General features: G+C 36.6%; 1 pseudogene; it reads left to right on the top strand.

Annotated features, from left to right (window-relative positions):
* Window positions 1–1,355: 1,355 nt before the first annotated feature.
* Window positions 1,356–2,118, top strand: LOC113180804 (U2 small nuclear ribonucleoprotein B'' pseudogene; annotated as a pseudogene).
* Window positions 2,119–24,353: the final 22,235 nt, after the last annotated feature.

Here is a 24,353-nt window from a genome sequence, read left to right as displayed (position 1 = left end):
AGGGAGCAGAGTTCAGGGACTAACCAGAGACCAATTGCCAAAGGCATTTAAAAAAAATCTGTGTGGGTAAATATAACAGGTAAAAGCTATATACGCAGATCCTGATCAAACCAACCGTGATTAATGTAGCTGTAGTAGTTGAGAGTCAGGCTTAGACACAGGGGGATCTGGATCAATTTTCTGGGGAGGCGTCTGTTTGCACTTTTTTTTAAAGGCTAAGACCTAACTCTCAGGATGTGTCCTTCCTCATCTAAAAGACCCTTCACTCATTTAGTCAGGCCACATGCATGCATCAACACAGATCATTGAGATGTATTAGGTTCTAGAGAACCAAAGATGAATTGACACATATATAGTTGTTGTTCTTCTAAAACACTGTCAAGCACAGGGTCTATACCTGGGCACTACAGGCATTTTATTGTAGGGGAGCTCCTGAGTGTTGGAGGATGTTTAGGATATCTGGCCTTTTCTCACTGGAGACTAGCTCCACTTCTCCAGTTGTGACAACCAAAAATATCTCTAGACATTGACAGATATTCCCAGGGGAGAGCAAGGGAAAATCACCAAGGCTCAAGAATCACTGATCTAGAATTAATAATAATTAACAATTACCAAGCACCACATTTGGCACAACCAGCAAAAAGGCCCCTCTTAAACAATTCATCAGATCTTCAAGTTCTCCCATTTCCTCCTTAGCCCATAAGCACAAATTACAGGGGCACACAGACCACCTGCAAGCAAGCACTCAGATTTACTTGTGTGCGTCTGCTTACTGTGACACATGTTGACTTGTCCGATTACTAAAAAGAAATTGTGTTTTTTCCCAAACTTGTTCATGCTTATTATAGTAGTTACAATTGTGCAATTTGAGGAGTATTTAAACTGGTTAAATGTGAGTGTGAAGAGTTGTTCCTAAGAAAATTAAGTGGAATTCTTTGGAAAAATAGGATAAACAACTTTCCAATAAATTAAATAAGGGCAACTATAAAATTGCAGAGAAAAAAACCTGCAAAAATCTAGAAGATGTGAGTTCTTGGCACACATTAAAGAATTCCAAATCTGGAAATTTTTATTAGGTAATTAAAAAGATGTGAAGAACAGCTAGCAAATCATTTTCAAAGAAATGTCCTCCACAAAAATGCATAAGTAAATATATAATTTATATGTTTTAAGTTTAAAAAATGCTTAATTTATATATGGTATTTAATGATACTCTCTTTTTAGTTTGTCAACCAGATACCTATACTTGCTTTGGATGGGTAGGATTCTGTCATATTACTCTCATTTTAGATGAGAAGCTGAAAGAGAGAGAACAAGCCAGTCATTCAGACTGTTTGAACAACTGAATGCAAAACATGGCTATCAGGCCAAATCATACAATTTAAACCAACAACATAAATGACAAAATTAAAAAGGAGAATTGGAGAGGTCCTTATATGCCATGTTTTCTCAGTTTGTCCATGTGGTACATATTGTGGCTTTAAAAACCATGAAGATGATGGGACAGGACTTGGTTGTGTTTAAGGAACTGGTTCATCCATGAATGAGATAGTTACAAGGATTTCCATTTTATGGCAAATCAAGGCAAATTCAGTATGCAAAACCAGATTCTGACATAGTATCAAAAAATATGCCACTTTGTTGACACAGAAAAGGAAAAAAAGCCAAAGCTATAGAACAGACGGCAACAACCACAAATGACAGGCCTGGTCAGAAATAAATTTAGCTAATGTCCAAGGAAATTCAAAACCAAATCTTTAGGTTCTTGATTATGCTCCAAATGATATGTTATTTTTTTAACTTTTTAAAAAAATTTTAGGTGGACACAATATCTTTATTTTATACTTATGTGGTGCTGAGGCTCAAACCCAGTGCCTCATGCATGCTAGGCGAGTACTCTACACTGAGCCCACAACCCCAGCCCCACAATATGTTATTCCTTCATAATTTACTGTCAGAGACTAATGAGGTGATGTTATCCATGCTGTTTAATCAGTTTCCTGGTTTCAAGGAAGTATGATTGGTACCTGGGAGACATGGTATTGATTTGTTGAATGTGAAAACGACAGGCAGCCTATAGCTGGATTTAAGATCATATTGTCCTGTGATATTAATTAGAACTTTGACAAGGAATACCATTTGGAGTAGTCATCTTTAAAAGACTTGGTATCATTTATAGCATTTGTGTGGGTGACATTGGTCAGGTTATTCTAATAGTTAAGGGTAGGAGAAGTGAGAGTGAAAAAAATACAGATATAACTTAGTAACTAGATGACATCTAGGACATGGTAAGCCTGAAATGAAGTCTGGGTGTGCTTGGCCATGGTTCAAAGTTCTGAGGAGGAAGACATGATTCCCAAATGCTCCCTCAACCCCTACAAAGACGCCTTTGATTACAATAAAATTAAAGATTTCTGTTCAGTCAAGACCGTTATGAAGAAAATTACTAGATGGGAAGTTGGGAGATGTTTGCAATGTTGAAGACCAATAAGAGTTCAATATCTAGAACATACAAGGAATTCCTAAAACCAAGAAGGAAAGAAAAAACTAATTCAAACATAAAAATCAAAAAAGTGTGCAACAGGCAATTGACAGAAAAGGAAGACTTAAACCTAATAAGTATTGACGAAATGATCAATAATTTTAGGAAGCAGAGAAAAGAAATGTAAAACAACTAAGAGATGCCATTCTGTACTCTGTAGGCCGGCATAGAGCAGCTGGATAATGCCCTGAACAGGCAGGGATCCAGGGTTCTCTCCATTTACTGCTGGTGAGAAGACAGCCACTCAGAGCATCTGTTCTTACTCTATGATTCAATAATTTCCCTTCTATGTGTACATTTCTAAGAAATCTTTGTTTTAGTCAGCTTTTTTGTTGTTGTTGTTGCTGTGACCAAAAAGCATGACAAGGACTACACAGGGGAGAAAGTTTATTTTGTTTCACAGTTTCAGAGGTTCAGTCCATGGTTGCCAATTGCGTAGCTCTTGTCTCAAGGTGAGGCCAAATATCATAGCAGAAGGATGTGGCGGAGGAAAGCCACTCAGGACATGACAACAAGGAAGCACATTGAGCTCAGCTCACCAGGGACAAAATATGAACCCCAAAGGCACACCCTCAGTGACCTGCTTCCTCCAGTCATACCCTGCCTGCCTACATTTACCACCCAGTTAATCCATATAAGTGGATTAATTCAACGCTCAGGTTAAATCTCTCATACCCTAATCATTTTACCTCAGAACATTCTTGTATGATCTCACACATGAGCTTTGGGGGACACCTCATATTTAAACCACAACATCTTTATACAATTTAGCAGAGGATATTGGTATAGTATTATGGGTTAGCATGGGTCTTCTTAGAAACAAATGCCAAGATATAAATTAAAGCAATTTAAATGTACAATGATTTTCTTAGTAGAAAGGACCTGTAAGCACAAACAGGGAGAGGGAGGAGACCTTATTCTACAGTGAAAGTCTAACCCCAAGTGAAAGAGAAATGAAAAAAAGATTGATGGATTTATTCTGAAGAAGTTCATTAGGATCCACCAGGAAATCCTCAAGTCAAAATTAACTGTGAGAGGAATCCTCTGTTTCCCAGGAATGGGCCTGTCTTAGTGTTCCTGCTATCTTTAGTCACTGACTGGGAGGAGTCCATGTTAAAGCCTAGCCTCAGGTAAAACCCAGAGATGGATTTCAGAGAAACATATTAGCTGGGGCCTTTAGTCAGTTGCAGTTGGAGGTCTCTGAGGCACGGTTTCATGGATGCCACACATTATCTGAGGTAACAAGGAGAAAGTGGCAATCTGTATATCAATCACAGGACCAGGGATAGGTAATGTAGGACACACCAGTGAACAGTTTGAAGCAAAGAATTAGATGTACACCTAACAGCAAGAATAGGTCTTAAAAGCAAAGTGCAGAGCAAAAACAAAAAAAAAAAAAAAGAAGAAACAGAATAAGATAGCCAATACAAAAATATTCACCAAATTCAAGATGTGTGTGTGTGTGTGTGTGTGTGTGTGTATCAGTAATTCAATATACAAGGGTTCACATGTCTACCAAAACTCTAATTATGCCCATTAGAATGGTTAGTAGTGTTAAATAAAGTAATTTAATTAATTAAAAAAATTAATTAAACAAAGAAAAGGAGTGTAAATATAGCTGGGCGTGGGGGTACACTCCTGTAATCCTAGAGGTTTGGGAGGCTGAGACAGGAGAATTGCGAGTTCAAACCCAGCCTCAGCAATGGGGAAGCTCTAAGCAACTCAGTGAGACCCTGTCTGTAAATAAAATACAAAATAGGATGGGGATGTGGCTCAGTGGCTGAGTATTCCTGAGTTGAATCCCTGGTACCAAGAAAAAAAAAAGAAAGAAAGAAAGAATAAAAGAAAAGAAATATAATTAATTAAAGAAAGAAAAAGCCCTTACCTAAGATCAAAGAAGAGAAGGTGTCTTGAACTGAGTATAAGTAACTCACTTTTCTGATTCTAAAGATCTAAACAACAAATCAATCCAACTCCTGCCTCCTCCTAAATCCTGAACACAGAACCAGCCTCTTTGGAATTCTTTCATAGCAACAACTATAGAAGCATTCTTGCTATAAAAACAGAAGCTGTCTACATAGGAATACACAGAGATACCTACCCAATCCCTGGCCTTTAAATTCTGCTGGGTCTATCTGTGTCTCATTCTGCGGCAAACACAGACCCAGCAACAGCAGCAGCACACAATACCTAGTCTAGGAACTGCTTCAAGCTACCTGCTTGTCTACTCTCTCTCTCTCTCTCAGCTTCTCCTTTCTGGCTAACTTCTGGGTTCTCCATTCCTGCCCTGTCTTTGTTCTTGTAATGGTTTTATTAAAATATAATTATCGGCATCTGATAGAAGAAAAAGTTGGTTATGATCTACATACTGTGGGAGCAGGCTCCAAATTCCTCAATAGGACACCCATAGCGCAAGAGTTAACAACTAGAATCAACAAATGGGACTTACTCAAACTAAAAAGTTTTTTCTCAGCAAAAGAAACAATAAGAGAGATAAACAGGGAGCCTACATCCTGGGAACAAATCTTTACTCCACACACTTCAGATAGAGCCCTAATAACCAGAATATATAAAGAACTCAAAAAATTAGACAATAAGACAACAAGTAACCCAATCAATAAATGGGCAAAGGACCTGAACAGACACTTCTCAGAAGAGGACATACAATCAATCAATAAGTACATGAAAAAATGCTCACCATCGCTAGCAGTCAGAGAAATGCAAATCAAAACTACCCTAAGATACCATCTCACTCCAGTAAGATTGGCAGCCATTAGGAAGTCAAACAACAATAAGTGCTGGAGAGGATGTGGGGAAAAGGGCACTCTTGTTCATTGCTGGTGGGACTGCAAATTGGTGCAGCCAATTTGGAAAGCAGTATGGAGATTTCTTGGAAAGCTGGGAATGGAACCACCATTTGACCCAGCTATTCCCCTTCTCGGTCTATTCCCTAAAGACCTAATAAGAGCATGCTACAGGGACACTGCTACATCGATGTTCATAGCAGCACAATTCACGATAGCAAGATTGTGGAATCAGCCTAGATGCCCTTCAATAGATGAATGGATTAAAAAAATGTGGCATTTATACACAATGGAGTATTACTCTGCATTTAAAAATGACAAAATCATAGAATTTGGAGGGAAATGGATGGCATTAGAGCAGATTATGCTAAGTGAAGCTAGTCAATCTTTAAAAAACAAATACCAAATGACTCCTCTGATATAAGGGGAGGAAACAAGGACAGGGTAGGGACGAAGAGCTTGAGACGAAGATTTTCATTAACAGGGTTGAGAGGTGGGAGGGAAAGGAAACGAGAAGGGGAATCGCATGGAAATGGAAGGCGATCCTCAGGGTTATACAAAATGACATATAAGAGGAAAGGAGGGGTAAGACAAGATAATTCAAATGGAAGAAGTGATTTACAGTAGAAGGGGTAGAGAGAGAAAAGGGGAGGGGAGGGGAGGGGAGGGGGGATAGTAGAGAATAATATAGACAGCAGAATACATCAGACACTAGAAAGGCAATATGTCAATCAATGGAAGGGTAACTGATGTGATGCAGCAATCTGTATACGGGATAAAATTGGGAGTTCATAACTCATTTGAATCAAACTGTGAAATATGATGTATGAGGAACTATGTAATGTTTTGAACGACCAACAATAAAAAAAAAATATATAATTATCATTCTATACAATTCGCTCATTTCAAGTGTATGATTCTATGACTTTACTAAAAAATTATTTAAAGTTGTAGACATGTGCAACATCAGCACTGTTAAATTTTGAATATTTCATTCATCTCAAAAAAGAAACCCTGTGCTCTTTATCTATCGGTGCCCAATCCCTCTATACCTGTCTCACCTCCAGCTCCAGGTAACCACTAACCTACCTGCTGTCTTAATAGGTTTGGCTCCTTTGAACATTTCACATAAGTGGAATTAACAATAAGTGATCCTTTGCGACTGATTTCTTTCATGTAGCATGACGTTTTCCCTATTTATCCATGGTGTAGCATGCATCGGTACTTCATTTTTAAAAATATAATTGAAAAGTGTTTTATATGAATATAACACATTTTCTTTACCCATTCTTTAGTTAGTGGACATTTATGTTGTTTTCACTTTGGGGCAAGTGTGAATAATGCTACTATGACATTTGCTTACAAGCTTTTGTGTAGGCATGCTTTTGTTTCTCTTGGGGGCATACCTAGTAGCGGAATTGCTGAGTCATATCATAAGTCTATATTCAACATTTTCAGGAACTACCAGACTGTTTTACTAAGCAACTGCATTATTTTACATTCCTACTATCATGATAAAAGGGTAACAATTTTTCCACATCCTTGCCAACATTGGTCATCATTTTTTGTTATAGTCCCCTGGTTCTTGCTATATTGGCTCCTTAGCCATTCTGCATCCATTTGTATGCTTCCTTGATTGTAGGGCTTAGCATGGTTAGCATGGGTCTTCTGTGAAAGGCATCCTTCTTAACATTAGCAGAGTTAGCTCTTGGCTTTCTCCATTGCAAAAAAGGGATTACAGTTGATGAGGTTCTCAGATTCTACCCCCAAAATAAAAGAGTAGAAAAAAAGGAAAATCAAATGTTATTGACTGTTATTTTAGACCTGGTGATGGTTAATTTTATATGCCCACTTGACTGGGCTATGGGATGCCTAGGTAACTGGGAAAACATCACTTCTGGATGTGTCTATGCAGGTGTTTCTGAAAGAGATTGGCACCTGAATCAACAGACTGAGGAAAGAAGATTGTTCTTCCCAATGTGGGTGGGCATTACACAATCTGTTGAGAACCTAAAAAAAAAAAAAAAAAAAAAAAAAAAGGTAGAAGAAGGGCAAATTTGCTGTCTCAAACTCCAAATATCTATCTTTTCCTGTCCTCAGACCCTGGAGCTCCTAATTCTCAGATCTTCAGGCTTAGAGTGAATCACACCACTGGTTTTCCTGAATCTCCACTTCTAAAATGCAAATCTCCCTATTAGCCAATTTGCATAACAAATCTTCTATCTACCTATCTCCCTCCTTCCCTCCTCTTGGCTCCATTTTTCTGGAGAATCCTGACTAATAAAACCCTTTTTTTTCTCTTTTGTTCCAGTTATTGGAATGACAGGTTAAAGGGTCCAGGAGGGACTGACCTGGGAACACAGCCATTATGGAATTCTAACATGAGAATGACAAGGATGACAGCATGGCCCAGCACAATTACCAGTTTTCAGGTGGATTCTCACTCATTTAAGTTTTCTAATTTTTCTGCAAATAAAAAGATAAGGAAGAGAATGGTCAGCGTTAGACATGGTAATAATAAATCCCAATTTTTATTGACAATAAAATTAATGACTTCTTATATATATTTTTAGTTGCTGATGGACCTTTATTTTATTCATTTATATGCGGTGCTGAGAATCAAACCCAGGGCCTCACATATGCTAGGCAAGTGCTCTACTACTGAGCCACAATCCCAGCTGGCTTATTCAGAAACAACTATTGGCAATTCTACCATTTCTATGCGTTCCAGACTGCAGAGTCATAGTTTAGGGTGAAACACATTTCACAATTATCACAGTTAAAGGAGAAGTTCTATCAACATAGAGGAAAAAAATCAGAAAAATCATGGACTGCATTTCTGAATAATCCTCCATAATGAGGCTAGGATCATTTAACTAGAGGTTTTTACCTTAAAAAATTGACTTGGGTCTGTATTTCTAAAGTGTTTTTGAATTTCACCCCAGGAAACTGTATTTAGTGAGTACACTCTCCTAAAGTAACTATTCTTTATACAATCCTTTACTTAACAACCATTTTAATTTAGGAATAGATTAAATATTTTTACGAGGTCAGTGTTTTAATTGCTAGCATTAGTTAAAACACAGTTAACCATACTTAAATGTATCTTAGACCTATTGTTGAAGTATTTTTATGAGTAGACATGATCAAGAAATACATTGCCACTCTATTTAGAATTTAAATATAAACTTTTAAACCATAAAACCTCTTTTTTTTTTTTTTTGGTACCAGAGATTGAATCCAGTGGTACCTAACCACTGAGCAACATTTCCAGCCCTATTTATTTATTTATTTTTTATTTTGAGATGGGGTCTCACTAAGTTGATTAAGGCCTTGCTACATTGCTGAGGTTGCCCTTGAATTTGCAATCCTCCTGTCTCAGACTCCCAAGTCACTGGGATTACAGGCATATACCACCATGCCCAGCTTAAAACATGAAACCCCTTGAAGTATCATTCACATACATTTAAGGGTATTTTTGTGTGTGTAGCACTAGGGATTGACCAAGGAGTGCTATACCACTAGTTATATCCACAGCCCTTCTTACTTTTGTATTTTGAGACAGGGTCTTGCTTAGTTGCCAAGGTGGTACAGTACCCCTTGGGTTCAAGTCTTACAACCCTCCAACACACAAAATCAATAAATATAATTCAACATCTAACTATAATGAAAAAACATATAATCATCTCAATTATGTAGAAAACATACATGACAAATTTATACCCATTAATGATAAATACTCTCAGCAAACTTGTAATGAAAGGGAACATCCTCAATACAATAAAGGACATCTATAGGAAACATGATACTTAGTGGCTGTATTGGTTATCTAAGTATTGCTGTGTAACAAAGTATCTCCAAAACTTAGCAACTTAAATAGTAAACATTTATCATCTCACAATTTCTGGGGGTTAGGAATTTGCAAGTAGCTTAACTGGGTATGTCTGGTTGAAGTTTTCTCATGAGAATACAGTGAAAATGTTGGCTAGGGCTACAGTCTTAAGAACATGGTTTGAACATGGCCTTTGGTAATTACACACCATCACTTCCACCAGAATCTATTCATTAGAATTCAGTCCCTAATTACAGCCCACATTCCAGGGGAGAGGAGAGGAATCTGGCTGCTTTTTTTTAGAGAAGAATATCACAGAAATTATGACTACATTTTGAAATGACCACAATGGCAAAAGATAGAATGCTTCCCCCCTAGGAATATCAAGAATAAAGAATAAACACTATGAACACTTTTATTCAGCATTGTCTTAAAGGTCATAGCCATTGCAATAAAGCAAGAAAAAAACGAAGATATATGGATTGGAAAGGCAGAAGTAAAACTGTCTTTATTTATAGATAATATGTTTGTAAATGTAGGAAATTCTAATTATTTTTTTTAAATCCCATTAAAAAAAGAAATAAGTTAAGTTGATCAAAGTTGTAGGATACAAAGTCAATATAAAAAATTTAACTGAACTTCTATTACTAACATCAAGCAATTGTATAATAAATTTTAATGACATTTAAAATACTGTCAAAAATAAGTATAATACTTAGGGATGTTTAACAAAAGATGTGCAAGACCTGTAGATTAAAAACTATAAAATATTAAGTCCAATTCCAAATAAGACTTAAATACATGGAGAAATATGTCATTTTAATGGATTAGAAGACTCACTACTATTCATAGTATAAGTTTTCTCCAACTTGATCTATAGGTTCTCACAATCTCAATCAAAAGATTGGCAGGAATTTTATAGAAACAGACAAGTGATTCCAAAATTCATATGGAATTAACAAAAAACATAGAATAACTAAAATAATTTTGTAGATGAATAAAGGAGAAAGGTTTATACCACCTGATTTCAAGTTTTATTATAGATCTATAGTAATCAAGTCAGTGTAGAATTGTCAAAAAGATAGATATATGAAACAATGAAACATAAAAAGGAAGTCAGAAATAGATGTTTGAGTGATTTTTGAAGAGGCTTTTTTAATATTTATTTTTTAGTTGTAGTTGGACACAATACTTTTATTTTATTTATTGTATGTGGTGCTGAGGATCGAACACAGGGCCTTCACGTGCTAGGTGAGCACTCTACCACTGAGCCACAACCCCAGCCTAAGAGGCTTTTTTTGTATGGAGAGTTTTTTTTTTTTTTTTTCAATAAATGGTGCTGGGATGATTGTATATTCATATGGGGAAAAAATGAACATGACTCTTAACTCACACCATACATAAAAATTGACTCAAAAACAGTCATAGACCTAAATGGCAAAATTGAAAATGAATGAAATAAATAAATAAGTAAATATAAATATATAAATATAAATACATAAAACATATCTTGAAGAAGATTGCATTAGTCAGGGTTCTGCAGAGAAACAGAATTGATAGGCAATAGATGATAGATAGATATAGATAGATAGATAGATAGATAGATAAACAGACCAAGGATTATTATGAGAAGTGGCTTAAAAGATTATGGAAAGTGTTAGGACCCATAATAGCTCACTTCAACCTGGAGAAACAAGGAAACCGGTGGATCAGTCCAATTCCAAAGCCCTTGGAACCTAGGGGCCACTGGTACAAGTCACAGAATCTCAGTACTAGGTAGCCTAGAGTTCTGATGTCCAATGGCAGGAAACGAAGTTCCAGAAGGAAGAATCTTTCTTTCCTTTGCCCTTTTGTTCTACATGGGCCCTCAACTGATTGGGTGATGCAGGTCCTTTCTCACATGGAATTGGGGGTTATCTTACACAGTCCACAGATTCAAAATGCCAATTGCTTAAAACAAACAAAGAAAAAAAGAACGCTCACAATTATACCCAGAAATAATGTTTTGTCAGCTATCTGGGCATCCTATAACCTAGTCAAGTTGACATCTAAAATTTGCCATCACAAAGTTATAAAAGAAAAATCTTTGAAATCTTGGAGTAGTCAGAAATCTTGGAGTAGGCAAAAACTACTTAGGCTACAGAAAGCACACCAACAATAAAAGGAAGAGATATCATCAGAAGAAAAGAGGACTTATCAAAACAAAAACATTTAGATTTGCAATCATAACTTTAACCAATAGAAGAAACGGGATCAAAACTGGAAGGTGTGCACACCAGGCCTTAAGACCCTTGTTGATGAAAGGCAGTGGCCAGGCAGTCAATAAATGACAATAACCACGATTGGAAGTATTATAGTGAATTATAGGATTCTCAAAGGATGGAAAATTTCTGACTTAGTGTCAGGGGAGTGAGTAGATAGATATATCTCATCTCCTGAACTGGGGTCTGTGCAATTTGAAATGAAGGGGTCCTGAGGCTATCAAAGAGAGAAGGCCAATTTTAATTAAGGCAGGTGGTAAAGGAAAATGCCCAAGGAAGGTGGAGACTGTAGACTGTGTATTGATCACAGAGTGTCTTTTTTGGGGGAGGGGATGCAGGGGGGTGCTGATATAAAATTGTTCTCACAACATGAAGACTGGAAAGTCTAAACTCAGGGTATCAGGGGATTCATTGTCCAGTGAGCTTTAAATGCCAACTTGACTGGTTGTAGAAAACCAGGTGAAAGTGGGAAGGAATTTCTTAGAGTCAGTCTCTCTCTCTCTCTCTCTCTCTCTCTCTCTCTCTCTCTCTCTCTCTCCTAGAGATTGAACCCAGGGCATTGCACATGTCAGACAACCTGTATAACACTGAGCTATATTCCCAGCCCTTTTTAAATATTGAAATGGGGTCTCAATAAGTTACCCAGGCTGTCCTTGAATTTACAATCCTCCTGCCTCAGCTTCCTCTGCATAGCTGGGATTATAGGTGTGCACCTGGGATGAATCTCATTCATGAAGTTTCAATCTTCATGATTCTAATGGCTTCCCAAAGAACTCTTACCACTCCAAATATCACCACTTTGAGGATTAAGTTCCTACATGTGCATTTGGGGTGGAACATGCACATTCAGTCTACATCACAGAATGTGATTTCCAAGGGCCTGTTGGAAGGATTTGGGAGGAAAGCAAGTCTTGTTGGCATAAAGCAGCCCTGAGGAGGGAGGACTGGAGAGACATATTTTGAACAAGGGGTTCATGAAAACAGGAATGTGAGGCCAGGAAGCAATGGTCCTCTCAGTCTTCTTAAGCAGTAGTCTTAGAACACTTTTGCTTGATTATTCCTCCAAAAAGGATTTTGAAAAATCCTCTCATTTAAAAAATTGAAATATAACTTAAATATAAGGTATGCAGATCTTAGGTGTAAGGCTCGGTGAGCTTAATGTTTCCTCTTACCCCTCCAAGATCTAGATGTAGAACATTTACAGTACCTTGGTAGGCTCCCTCATACTCTCTTCTTGTTGACACCTGCCCCTTCCTACTCACAGGTAATCACTATTCTGACCTCTATAGCACCTCTCACATTTTTGAGTGAACATGTATAATGTTCTATCATTAATCTAAACAATTTCAAAGTCATATTATATAGTGTCCCTTGGACCACAGGTTTATCCATTTTAGTTTATGGAAATGTCTGCCATATAATCTAATTGGCAAAGTCAGTCCTCATGGTCAAATCAATTACCCAAACTGACTTTTCAATAGGAGAAAGCCTGACTTCATTTATCAATTTCTGTAAGCATGTTCATATGTCTCCCTATGTTCAATGTTTCCTGCTTTTGGACTCTAAGACACATAGGAGGGTAGTAAAGTTCAGAGATTTGCTGGGATTCTGAGGCCTGAGTAAACAACGCTACCCATGTCAATGTTTTTCTAAGGTTCTTATTTATGCTTTGCCTTCAGAGAACTATCTTACAGTTCCTCTTCACACAAGAGAGCCACATATTCTTAACTTGTTCCTTGTTGGGCACCCTGCAGTTTTCATATTTGAAATTTCTATTTAAGGTTTGGAGGAAAGATCATTATGAAAAGGAGATGGGAAAGGAGAATTGGAAGACTATGGTAGACCAAATTTAGGAAAGAGTACAAATGGAAATTAAAGATAGATAAGGAGCTGGAGTCAAAATGTCAATCAACACAGTACTTCCTTTATTGAGAATGCTTTGCTATGAAAACATATCAACTGAAATTAGTGACTTCAATGCATAGTGACATGGTTTATTTGCATTCTGGTTCAAGCTCCTCAACTTGTCCCTGCAGCAGTCCACAATTTGAGTAGCTAGGGTGATAAGCAAAGAGGTCAAGAAATCAATTTTTGGAATTGCAAATCCTCAGTTAAAAAAATCTAAGAGAATAAATATCAGAGTATGAGCAACTTAGAGTAAGTACTGTTTTATGAAACTTTTGCTTTAGTATATACCTACTACATATACATGTACAAACAGCCACCCTATGTGTACTGGGTCACAATGTAGAAAATTATAAATTATATATTTATAATTTTGTCACTCTTTGAATGTGCATTTCTTTAATTTTTAGAAGCCATATGTTTCACATTAGAATACACATATCAATAAAGAATTTTTTATAGTTTTCCAAAATTCTATTATATCAGCCCCAAATTATAAACAAAATATATCAGTATTTTAAAAGTTAAACAAAATCCCTGAAATTACCAATGTGCTAGACTTTTTCCAAAATCAAATGAGCAGAGAGTATGAGTATTTTATGTTAAGTACAGTTTTGTAATATATATATATTTATCCTTTTTAAATTGTCAGTGACCTTTATTTACTAATTTATTTATATGTGGTGTTGAGAATTGAACCCAGTGTCTCACACATGCTAGGCAAGCATTCTACCACTGAGCCACAACCCCAGCCCTAAAATATATATTTTAATGGTGGATATTGTTCAGAAAAGTCTGAAAACAACTGTCCTAGAGAGACTTAAAAATACAGTTGTGCTGATTTAAGGCTGGATCGTGGCCCACTATGATTTCCAGATCTTTTTCAGCTATATGTCAGCAACAGGAACTGCCAATTATCAAGCCACATTCCTCTGTGTACCCTGGAGTCCTCTGCAGATGGCATGAGTATACACCTGGTTCTGTTATCTATCTGACCAAAGTTTTCTCTGGTTGAGACAGTGGGCTCAGCTCTCATGTTGTACTGGCCCAGGAGTTAATGCCAGGAGTTATCTTTGATGGAGATAAAAATTGGTAGCATCCTTGCCCCTTCAAAATACTTTACAATTGTGAAGTATGATACATCATTTCTAAGAGAATCCTTGGTGGGATTGAACCCCCGTTGCCTATAGAAGTAAATTCTCATCAATGTGCCTTTTATTGGCTTACTCCCTTCATGGACTCATTCCTTCCAGTGAGATCATCTTTCAAGTAATCTATTTCATCCAACTCTTTGCTTTTGGAAGGAGCAGACTAAGATAATTGGCTACTGGTCTCTATCTTGTTATTGTAAAAGCCCCCTTTTATTGATCATTTATTAGGTCCCAGGTAATATGTTAAGCCCTTTATGCAAATGAGCTCACATAACTCTTAAAACACAGTTTGGGAAAACTGAAGTTCAGATAAATAACTTATCCAAGGTCACATGGCCCAAATATAGGGAAGTCTTCTCTTTAAACTTGGGTCTTTTAAAATTTTTATTTCAATGCCATTGTGCTATAATTGTGTTATTTTTTTTCTCTAAATGGCCTATAAAATTATGAACCAGCTAGCATTTTCTCAAGGTTTTCTGGACCAGTTCTCAGCCTGTGGCATTAATTCCATTCCATACCTTCCTCTGTAGGAGAGGTGCCAAACCACTGCATTTCCAGTCTCCCAGGTCAGCTAGCTTCTTCCTGGTATGAAACACCAGCAGAAATTTAGGGGAAGAGAGAAGCCAGGATATGTCCCCCTTTCTATCTCCATTTGTATTTCTAGAAGAGTTCCATTTTCAGTTCCAGCAAGTTAGGAATCTTACAGTTCCTTCTTCCCCACTGACTGACCTCTGGGCTCTGCTAATGCCAAGTCCTCCTTTTCTTTCTCTAACTTAGGGGTAGTAACAATTTTCTTCTTTTACAGATATCTGGGTTGCTTCACTGTCCTCTGGCATCTCAGTCCTTTCATGACCCTTGTCACCAATTCATGAATTCGCACATTAAATTCCTTTGTTTTAATTCTTAGAATGTTTCTCTTTTTCTAGTTGGAGCTGACTGATAACGTTTTATAAACTTATATTGCATAAAGCATACTGATCATTCCTCTGAACTCAACCTATATAATGCAGGAGCCCATCATTGGTAAAATGATATTCAGTTCAGAATCAGTCCAAGTCTCCTTGTCGGTGTTTATCTCTAATTATCAGAGTCTCATTTTCCGGTTGGCAACTGTATCAGTATTCTATCCTGAGTTTCCTAGAAAACAGGGCCTGAGGCAAAGATTAAGTGATGATGTTGAATTTGGGCGTTCTGGGGTGACCCAAAGCCATGCAGGGAATGTAAGGGGAAAAGAAATGTTCTACAGGGGGAGATGGGAAGCCATGCAAGGCGATGCATAACCATTTTGGTCACTGCTTTGTGACAAAGCCACAGGTGACAGCAGGTCACTCAGCAGGTACGTCTGCTCCACTGTGCTGGACATCTCAGGATGGGCTTATGGTAAAACAGTGTCAGGGGCACCCATCCAAGAAATTAAACTGCATGCACCCCCAGCCTTCTAATATACATATATATATATATTTTTTTTCAGTTGTAGATGAACACCATATCTTTATTTGTTTATTTTTATGTGGTGCTGAGGATGCGAGGTAAGTGCTCTACCACTGAGCTGCAACCCTAGTCCAAGAGCCACAACCCCTGAGCCTTCTATTTTCCCATTCATCAGTGTTTGCCTCATGCAGAGTTTACATCTCTACATTTCTGGCTTACACCAGCCAAGCCCCTCCAGTGATCACTCAAGCAGCTGGGTACCATGCTCTGCAGGCTGGTGAATTGTCTGAGCAGAGAAGATGTAGAAGAAGTCACACTCCAGCAAGCAGCTGTGGGCACAGAACTGGTCATCCACAGTGGAGGGTACATGTCAGGGAGATGTTTGGATGGGAGAAATCTGAGGGGCTACGTGTTACCAGGTGAACTGTGACCTCCACCCCCATTTTGCTATGTTGAAGCCCTCTCCTTCAGTACCTCAGCATGTGACCACATTTGGAGACTGGGTCTTTGAAGATATGATGAAGTTAAAATCAGACCATTGGGATGGGTCTGTATCCAATCTGACTGGTATTCTTTTTCTTTCTTGCTTGCTTGCTTGCTTTTTCTACTCTCTAACACTTTCTCCCTCCCTCCTCTCCCAGTGTTAGCTTCTAAGAAGAGGAAATTTGGACACAAAGAGACACCAGAGCTGCACAGGCACAGAGAAAACCACCATGTGAAGAAGCAGTAAGAGGTACCCATCTGACAGAGGCTTCAGAGGAAACCAAACCTGCAGGCAACCTAATATTGGACTTCTAGCAACCATACTGTAAGAAAATAAATATCTGTTGTGTATGCTAACACAGTCTGTAGAACTTTGTTATGGCAACCCTAGCAGACTTATACAGTACATAAAATATTTCTGATACAACTAGTTCCTAAAATTCTTTCTTTCTATGTAGAGAGTTATCCCAAAAGGTAGGCTGGTTCTTATTTTAACTTGGACATTGTAATTATGAAGAGAAATCCATTGAGGGGCAAGATGGATTTATTTCTGTATAAATAAATACTTTGGAGTTTAATTACTTCAGAAGATGTCATAGAAGTTGGTGAGTGAGGAGAGCTGCCTTGCCGTGTACACTTGGAATGTCTCCACTTACAGATCCTAGTACAGTCACCTCAACTGTTCCTTCCTCTTCCAGATGGGAAGGTCAGGTAGAGCTGATGTGGCCAGTGTAGGGCTTGGATGGACCAGGCAAAATCTGCAGCTGTGGGTGAGTGGAGATGTCAGAATATGAGATGTCTCAGAGAGAATGCGAAGGGTGAAAGCAAAGAACCATGTCCCAGTGAGCCAAATAAGGGGTCCTGAGGAATACTGTTCTGTAAATGACTTTACAAGAAGCTAAGTTTCTGAGGCAGGGGAAGATAAAAGAACTATAGCAGATCACAGCAGACCAGAACAAGTGAGCAGCAGTAAGGCTTCCTGACTGTATAGTGAAGTCAGAGAGGGCTATTGTCTGTGTCTGGTACATGGTACACGTACTGCATTGGCAGGCCTAATCCAACCAAAGGTCAGGGATGGAAGTTATTAATAAATGGACTAATAACTAAACTGTTGCTCCTATATAACACATTGCCTATCATTAACATTATTATACAGTTTGGGTCATTTTTCTCTAAAGAAATGACTGCAGTTGACCTATATCCTGATTAGTTTATTCAACAAATATTTGCCAATTATTTATGCTGGGTCAAGTGTATGTAAAGAGGGACTGAAATAGACATACTCTCCTCTCTTTCAGCTTACTATCTTTTAAGTACTGGTATCAGTCAATTTTTGTAGCTATAACAAAACAATTGAAACAGAAAACCTTATAAAGAAAAGAGTTATTTAGCTCACAGTTTTGGAAGCTGAAAGTCCATGATTCAGTGACTCCAATCTGTTTGACTTCTTATGGGAACTTCCTTGGTTGGATCACAATGTGGCAGAAAAGCAGAAAGGAAAATGGACACGTGCAGAAGAGGTCAAGCATGTAGGGTGGCTTCCTGTTAGAACAACCCATCATCTTAAGAACTCACTCTGTGAGTCTAGCATTAATTAATCTCTTCTGAGATTAATGACCTAATGACATTTGTGGTCCCCATTCCTTGAAGTTTCCACAACCTTTCAACATTGCCACACTGGAAACCAAGCTTCCAACCTATGAACCATTGAAGACACCTTGAAATTGTGTCCTAACTATAGGAGTAATGTGTAATTGATCATTTTACCTAAATGCATTATTGCAATATTAAAATTGATCTGACACATATTTTTCTTTTATCCAGATTATTCCAAAACTTAGTTCTCCTAGTTTGGCATGTTTTTGCCTCAAGTGAGATTACTTAGTCTCATTCATAATGATCAAGATTTCACTTAAATGTTATCTTTCTGTAAGTGGTTCTTGGTTCAAGCATTAATGCCTTAATATGAAGAAAAGTGTCCAGGCTTTCAATTCAAGCAGAATTAGACTCAAATTTATCTCTATAACTTATAAGCTATCCAGGTTTTAATTTCTCTAATTTTTCTTATCTGTAAACTGGAGATAACAATCACCTCACAAAGGTAGTTGGGAGATAAAGAAGTAGTGCTTATAACTGCACTCATATTATATTTACATTTAGTTTGAACAAACTACAGGGAAAAAAAAAAAAGAAAAGAAAAAAAGCCTAAATAGCATAGTTTGGGTGGCTGGAGGTACAGCTTTGTGGTAGAGCACTTACCTATCATTCATGAGACCTTGGGTTTAATCTCCAGCATAACAACAATGAGGGATGAACATAGGGTAGAGAGAAACTGCAAACTTTTTTTATATTCCTGAACTATTTCATAAAAATAATAATTTTAAAAGAAATTAAACTTTTAAAAAAGCATTATGAAAGTGCCACATTGAGCATAGATATACAGTTTCCAAAAAAACCCCAATGCAGCCAATTTTCCTTCAATATTGGGTTTTTCTTTAGTTGAATACCAGATGAAGGACTTGGCTTGAATTTATAGACCATGCGGTATCAAAAGAAAAAAAAAAGTGTTTCTTTAAACACCAGAATTACACTCAATGCAGCAAGATGTTCACACTATGAGAAGCCAACCAACACTATGGAAGATTCCCATCTCCCATCTCAGGCTAAACCTGGAGTATGTTCATTGAATGGAATGGAAAATTCCGTAAGTTGTGCCTTCTTTCTGCAATATAATTTTTTCAGCCATTCAATAGGACTATTTCTGCTAATACTTGCATTGGGAGTGCTAGGGGCCCTTAATCAAGAGAAGCTCCTGTTTTTCCTTGTCCTTTGCAAGCCCAGTCCTTAAAACTGGTTGCCCCAAGTTCCTTTGTGTTAAATTTAAGCATTTTCAAGACCCTCTCTAGCTTCCATTCTCATACAGTACAACATAGAACTACAAAGCAGTTACTTATGGTTGGTTTGCTCAACCTTTTTAATCAATCTCAGAGAAATGAATCTTTTTTTCTTTTTTAAAAATCCGAGGTTGGGGCTGGGGATGTGGCTCAAGCGGTAGTGCGCTCGCCTGTCATGCATGCGGCCCGGGTTCGATCCTCAGCACCACATACAAACAAAGATGTTGTGCCCGCCGAAAACTAAAATAATAAATATTAAAAAAAATATGAGATAATAAGATATAAGAAGAAATCTTCACAGTATATATTTCAAAATGCATATTGAAATTAATAATATATAATAAGCTTTTAAGACCCTATTTACTATATGCTAAATTTTAACAGTTAAAGGTTAAGAATGGTGTGAGGAATGGAGTATTTTGTTCCTTCTTGGGAATTTCTGATATCAGATATATTATAATACATAATAAAGAGAGTGGAAGGGACAAATCTTTTCATTGAATGACTTCTCTCTCTTGACTACTGTCAGAGAATGCATTTCACCTGGAAGAAGGTGTGGAAAGAGCAAAGTAAAGAATCCAGCATTGGTAGAAAAATATATTTTATTGGAATTTAAGTATTTTCAATTATTCTCAATACTCATCTGTAGGTCACAATTTTTAGAAGAAATAGAAATGTTTTCAGAGTCTTCCACATTTTTTTTTATAAATAATGTTGTGGATTTTATTTATTTTTGTTTTTTGTTTTGAGAGAGAGAGAGAGAGAGAGAGAGAGAGAGAGAGAGAGAGAGAGAGAATTTTTTATTTTTTAGTTCTCGGCGGACACAACATCTTTGTTGGTATGTGGTGCTGAGGATCGAACCCGGGCCGCACGCATGCCAGGCGAGCACGCTACCGCTTGAGCCACATCCCCAGCCCAGAGTCTTCCACATTTTTATGAACATAAGTAATAATTCATATACAATTTCATTTGTAATATTTTTCTATTTTCTATTAAAAATAAAATGATAGGGTATCTCCTGGATTGATTGTCCTTAACAACAAATACCTCTCATTATTATCAAATATATAAGAAAAAAATTGAATATAAGAAATTAATGCAGAATTTCTGAATTTTACTTATAATTATCTTTTGTTCCAAAAGTATATATTAGAGTTTAATGAATACATGTTATATTGCCATAACAAAAGATCACAGACTAGATTATTTAAACAACACCGATTTACTTTCTCACAGTTCTAGAGGCCAGACATCCATGATCAAGTTATTGCAGGTTCAGTTTCTGGTAAGGATTTTTTTCTTTGTTTAAAGATGATTGCCTTCTCTATGTGTTCTCATAGGCCTTTCCTTGGTGCATGCACACAGGGAAAGAAGAAGGGGTAGAAGAGTGAGAAAACAGAGAGTGGGGTGAGTTTCTCTTCTTATAAGGACACTTGGTTTCTCTTCTTAGAAGGACACTGTAATCATTGGATCAGGTCCCCACACTTGTGAACACATTTAATACTTAAATACTTCCTTAGTGGCCCCATCTCCAAATAGTTGTTGCTTAATAATGGGGACATATTTTGAGACATGTGTCATTAGGCAATTTCACTGTTTGTCCAAACATCCTAGCATCACAGTGTGTACTTACACAAACCTCAACAGTATACCCTGCTGCACACATAGGCTAACTAAATGGTGTATACCATTATATATCCTGTTTGTTGTTGACCAAAATGTCATAATTAGGTGCACAGCTATGCTGCCACACTTCAGGTTAGGGCTTCCACCTATGAATTTTGGGAGAACACAAACATTCAGTCCATAACGCATGATTACCAAAACAAACAAAAAACCCAACTGTGCCTTTTCTTACTCTTTGCAAATGAATAACATCACTTTTAGCTACACATTACATTACATTACAACGAACTAAGTAACAAGGAACTGTATGTTGATTACTCTTGTTTTTATGATTTATTATAAAATGAACAGATTAATTCTATTAGATCTTACATTCTCTTAATTTTGAATTGCGTGCTTTTATCGATCTATCTTGTAATGTATGATTTATTTATTTATTCTAATCAGTTACACATGATAATAGAAAGCTCTTTGATTTGTTGTACACAAATAGACTAGAATTTTTCATTTCCCTGGTTGTGCATGAAGTAGAGTCACACCATTCATGCAATCATACACTTAGCTAGGGTAATGATGTCCAGTAATATATGTTCTGTAATTTATGTCTCATTAATTTTAAACATGCCTCAAATAAAATTAACATGCTTATTAGAATTGAAAAGTGAAATCAGACTTTTGCAAAAGAATGCAAGTCTGACTTGGCAGTTTGGTTTGATAAAGGAGACAGACTTTGCTAGTAAAGTTATGTGGCAGACATCTTCTATAAACTGAAAGGGTTTAATCTGCAGCTCCAAGGTTTTAACAAAAATATATTTTAAATGTGTCGTAAGATATAAGCATTTTACTTAAAGAAATATATTGGCAAGAGAGTACTGAGAGTAAGAAGATTTCCTCTTTCCTTCCATTTTACAAGTGTGTTGAGTTAAACAGGGGTCTCTAAGTGAAAACAAAAAACAAGTTAATTAATAATTATTTGATTAATCTGGGCAAAGTCTTCTCTAGTAATAGCAAAACAATAATTATTTGATTAATCTGGGCAAAGTCTTCTCTAGTAATAGCAAAATTGAAGTTGATTATAGTGAAAAAGTAAAGGACTCAACTATAATTTCTTTTGTAAGTCAGTTAGCTTTTAATTCCTTACTTTCAACAAAATTGAAAGAAGACATATAAAACATCAGTGTATGGAACTAATGTTGATAGAAGATACAACATGGTAGATTATGAAGGATGTCAATGAATTGAGTGGTTTAATAACATTTCCATTTCTACTTTATGAATATAGTTTCTTAAAGCTTACTTCTGTATAAATAATACTAATAGAATTGATATTAGACTGTCATTCTAGCATTATGTATTATTCATCCATAGGTACATAAATTTGCATCCTCTTCATCTTATTGAGAGATTGATTTTTGTTCAATAAACTGTAATTAACAATTTTAATATATGTACATTATTTTGGCTAATTGTGAATTAATAATAATTTTACTGATAACCCAATCAGGAGAAAAATTATTAATCTTGACTGTCAATTTTTAGATATTTGGTTGCAGGGAAAGTAAGTTATCTATAAAAGGCTTCAAAGCATAAAGCATATTATGTTTTTTTTTGAGGAAACAGAATGGGAATATGAATTCAAGGAGAAAATTTCCTACTGTTAAAGAAGAAACATGTTTTGTATTTTATTTTATTTTTTTTAAGCATCATGTGGGGTATCAAATTGCTCTGCATTTAGATTCCATTATGGCCTTTTTTTTTTTTTTTTTTTTTTTAATAGGGGATGGAACTCAGGGACACTTAACCACTGAGCTATATTCCCAGCTCCTTTTTGCATTTTATTTAGAGACAAGTCTAGTCTCTAAATTAGTTGCTTAGGGCCTCGCTAAGTTGCTGAGGCTGGCTCTGAATTCACTATCCTCCTGCCTCAGCCTCCCAAACTGCTGGGATTATAGAGAGGTGCTGCTGGGCCTGGCTGACTAATGGCCTTATTTTTAAACACTATCATTAAAACATTTTAGAAAATATTTATACTTTACAACAATTTAAACATATAATTTAAAAAAGTAGATGTCAACTTGAAAATGTGGGAAAGGGTACAGTTATTAAAAATTCTTTTGAGGATATACCCTAAATGTAGAGTCACTGAGTTGGAAGATTTAATTGAATTCATTTACAAGGATATGTAGACTGAGGCATCTATCTTATTTTAAGGATAGCCCTGACCCCACTGACCAGGTTCCTTTCTTCTTCGGAATGAATTGAAGAGACCTTGTTTGATCTGTGTGAACCTTTCCTTTCCCTTCTTTCTTTTCATTACTGTGCAGAACATTTCATTTTGGTTAGCAATCTTTGTCTAGGCAAACCTTATTATTACTAATTAGTTTTTTAAGCAAGTGGCTATTGGTTTCAATTTAAAAAATTTGAGTATCACATGGGAGAAATGGACATAATTAGAAAATGCAAGTAGTTTGCCTTAATACTGGGCCAAATTGTTGGCATTAAAATCTTATCCAAAGCCATGTTAAAGAGGTAATTTTTTTTCTTTTTATTTTATTTTCTTTATTTTTTAAAAAAACTTTGGTACAGGGTATTGAACTTAGTACTAGACAAGTAATCTGCAACTGAAATATACCTCCAGCAACAGGTAATATTAATAGGTTGTTCTGGGTCAGAGTTTGCAAATGGGAATCTCGTGGGCTGACCATGATTTACTTAATGGGATTTATTTGACCTACACTGTACTTATTTTTTAAAACTAGCTGACCAGTTTTAAAAATCAGGAGATTTCCATCTTCTCTTGGAAAACTGGAGTGTTTAGAAGTGCTGGGCCACATATTCACTGGGCAAGAGCATACACTGCCCCATTTAAGCAGAACATAAGTCTCTAAGTTTGCTATTACACTGGTTTTGTCTACACTAGTCTGTTTTACTCATTCATGATGTCTGCCTGACTTCTACAGGTATTTGAGATTGAAACATTAACTGTAGATAACTAATTGTTTTCCCTTGGGTTAAGAAGGAATCTGCAGAAACCTAAATATTCATACTGTATTATCGTGACCCTATTAAAAACTGCATTCAATAGGTCGTACATTCATACTGTGCCTTTGACTTTCATGGATTGTCACTGAAAGAAAGTGTTGTACATGCTTGTGCTTTTGGGGACCTGGCATATTTCTACATTACTGTTACCATGCAGCTCAGGCAAGACATTTCTCTTGGAATCTGATGAAAACCTTTGTTTCTATTGACAAATTTGTAAATATCTTCTCAAAGACAATGAAAATCAAGGAACTTAATTTATGGCTTAACTCTCATATTTCATATAATACATTGTAACCTACATATTTTGGTTCTTTTTCTTTAGTTTTGACCTCTTGGTCTTATTAGTTTCACTGGTCCTCATTTTTTACATGCACATTTT

This window comes from Urocitellus parryii, chromosome 1 (assembly GCF_045843805.1).
Source record: "Urocitellus parryii isolate mUroPar1 chromosome 1, mUroPar1.hap1, whole genome shotgun sequence".
Classification (NCBI taxonomy): domain Eukaryota; kingdom Metazoa; phylum Chordata; class Mammalia; order Rodentia; family Sciuridae; genus Urocitellus; species Urocitellus parryii.
This window is presented reverse-complemented; position numbering and strand designations above follow the sequence as displayed.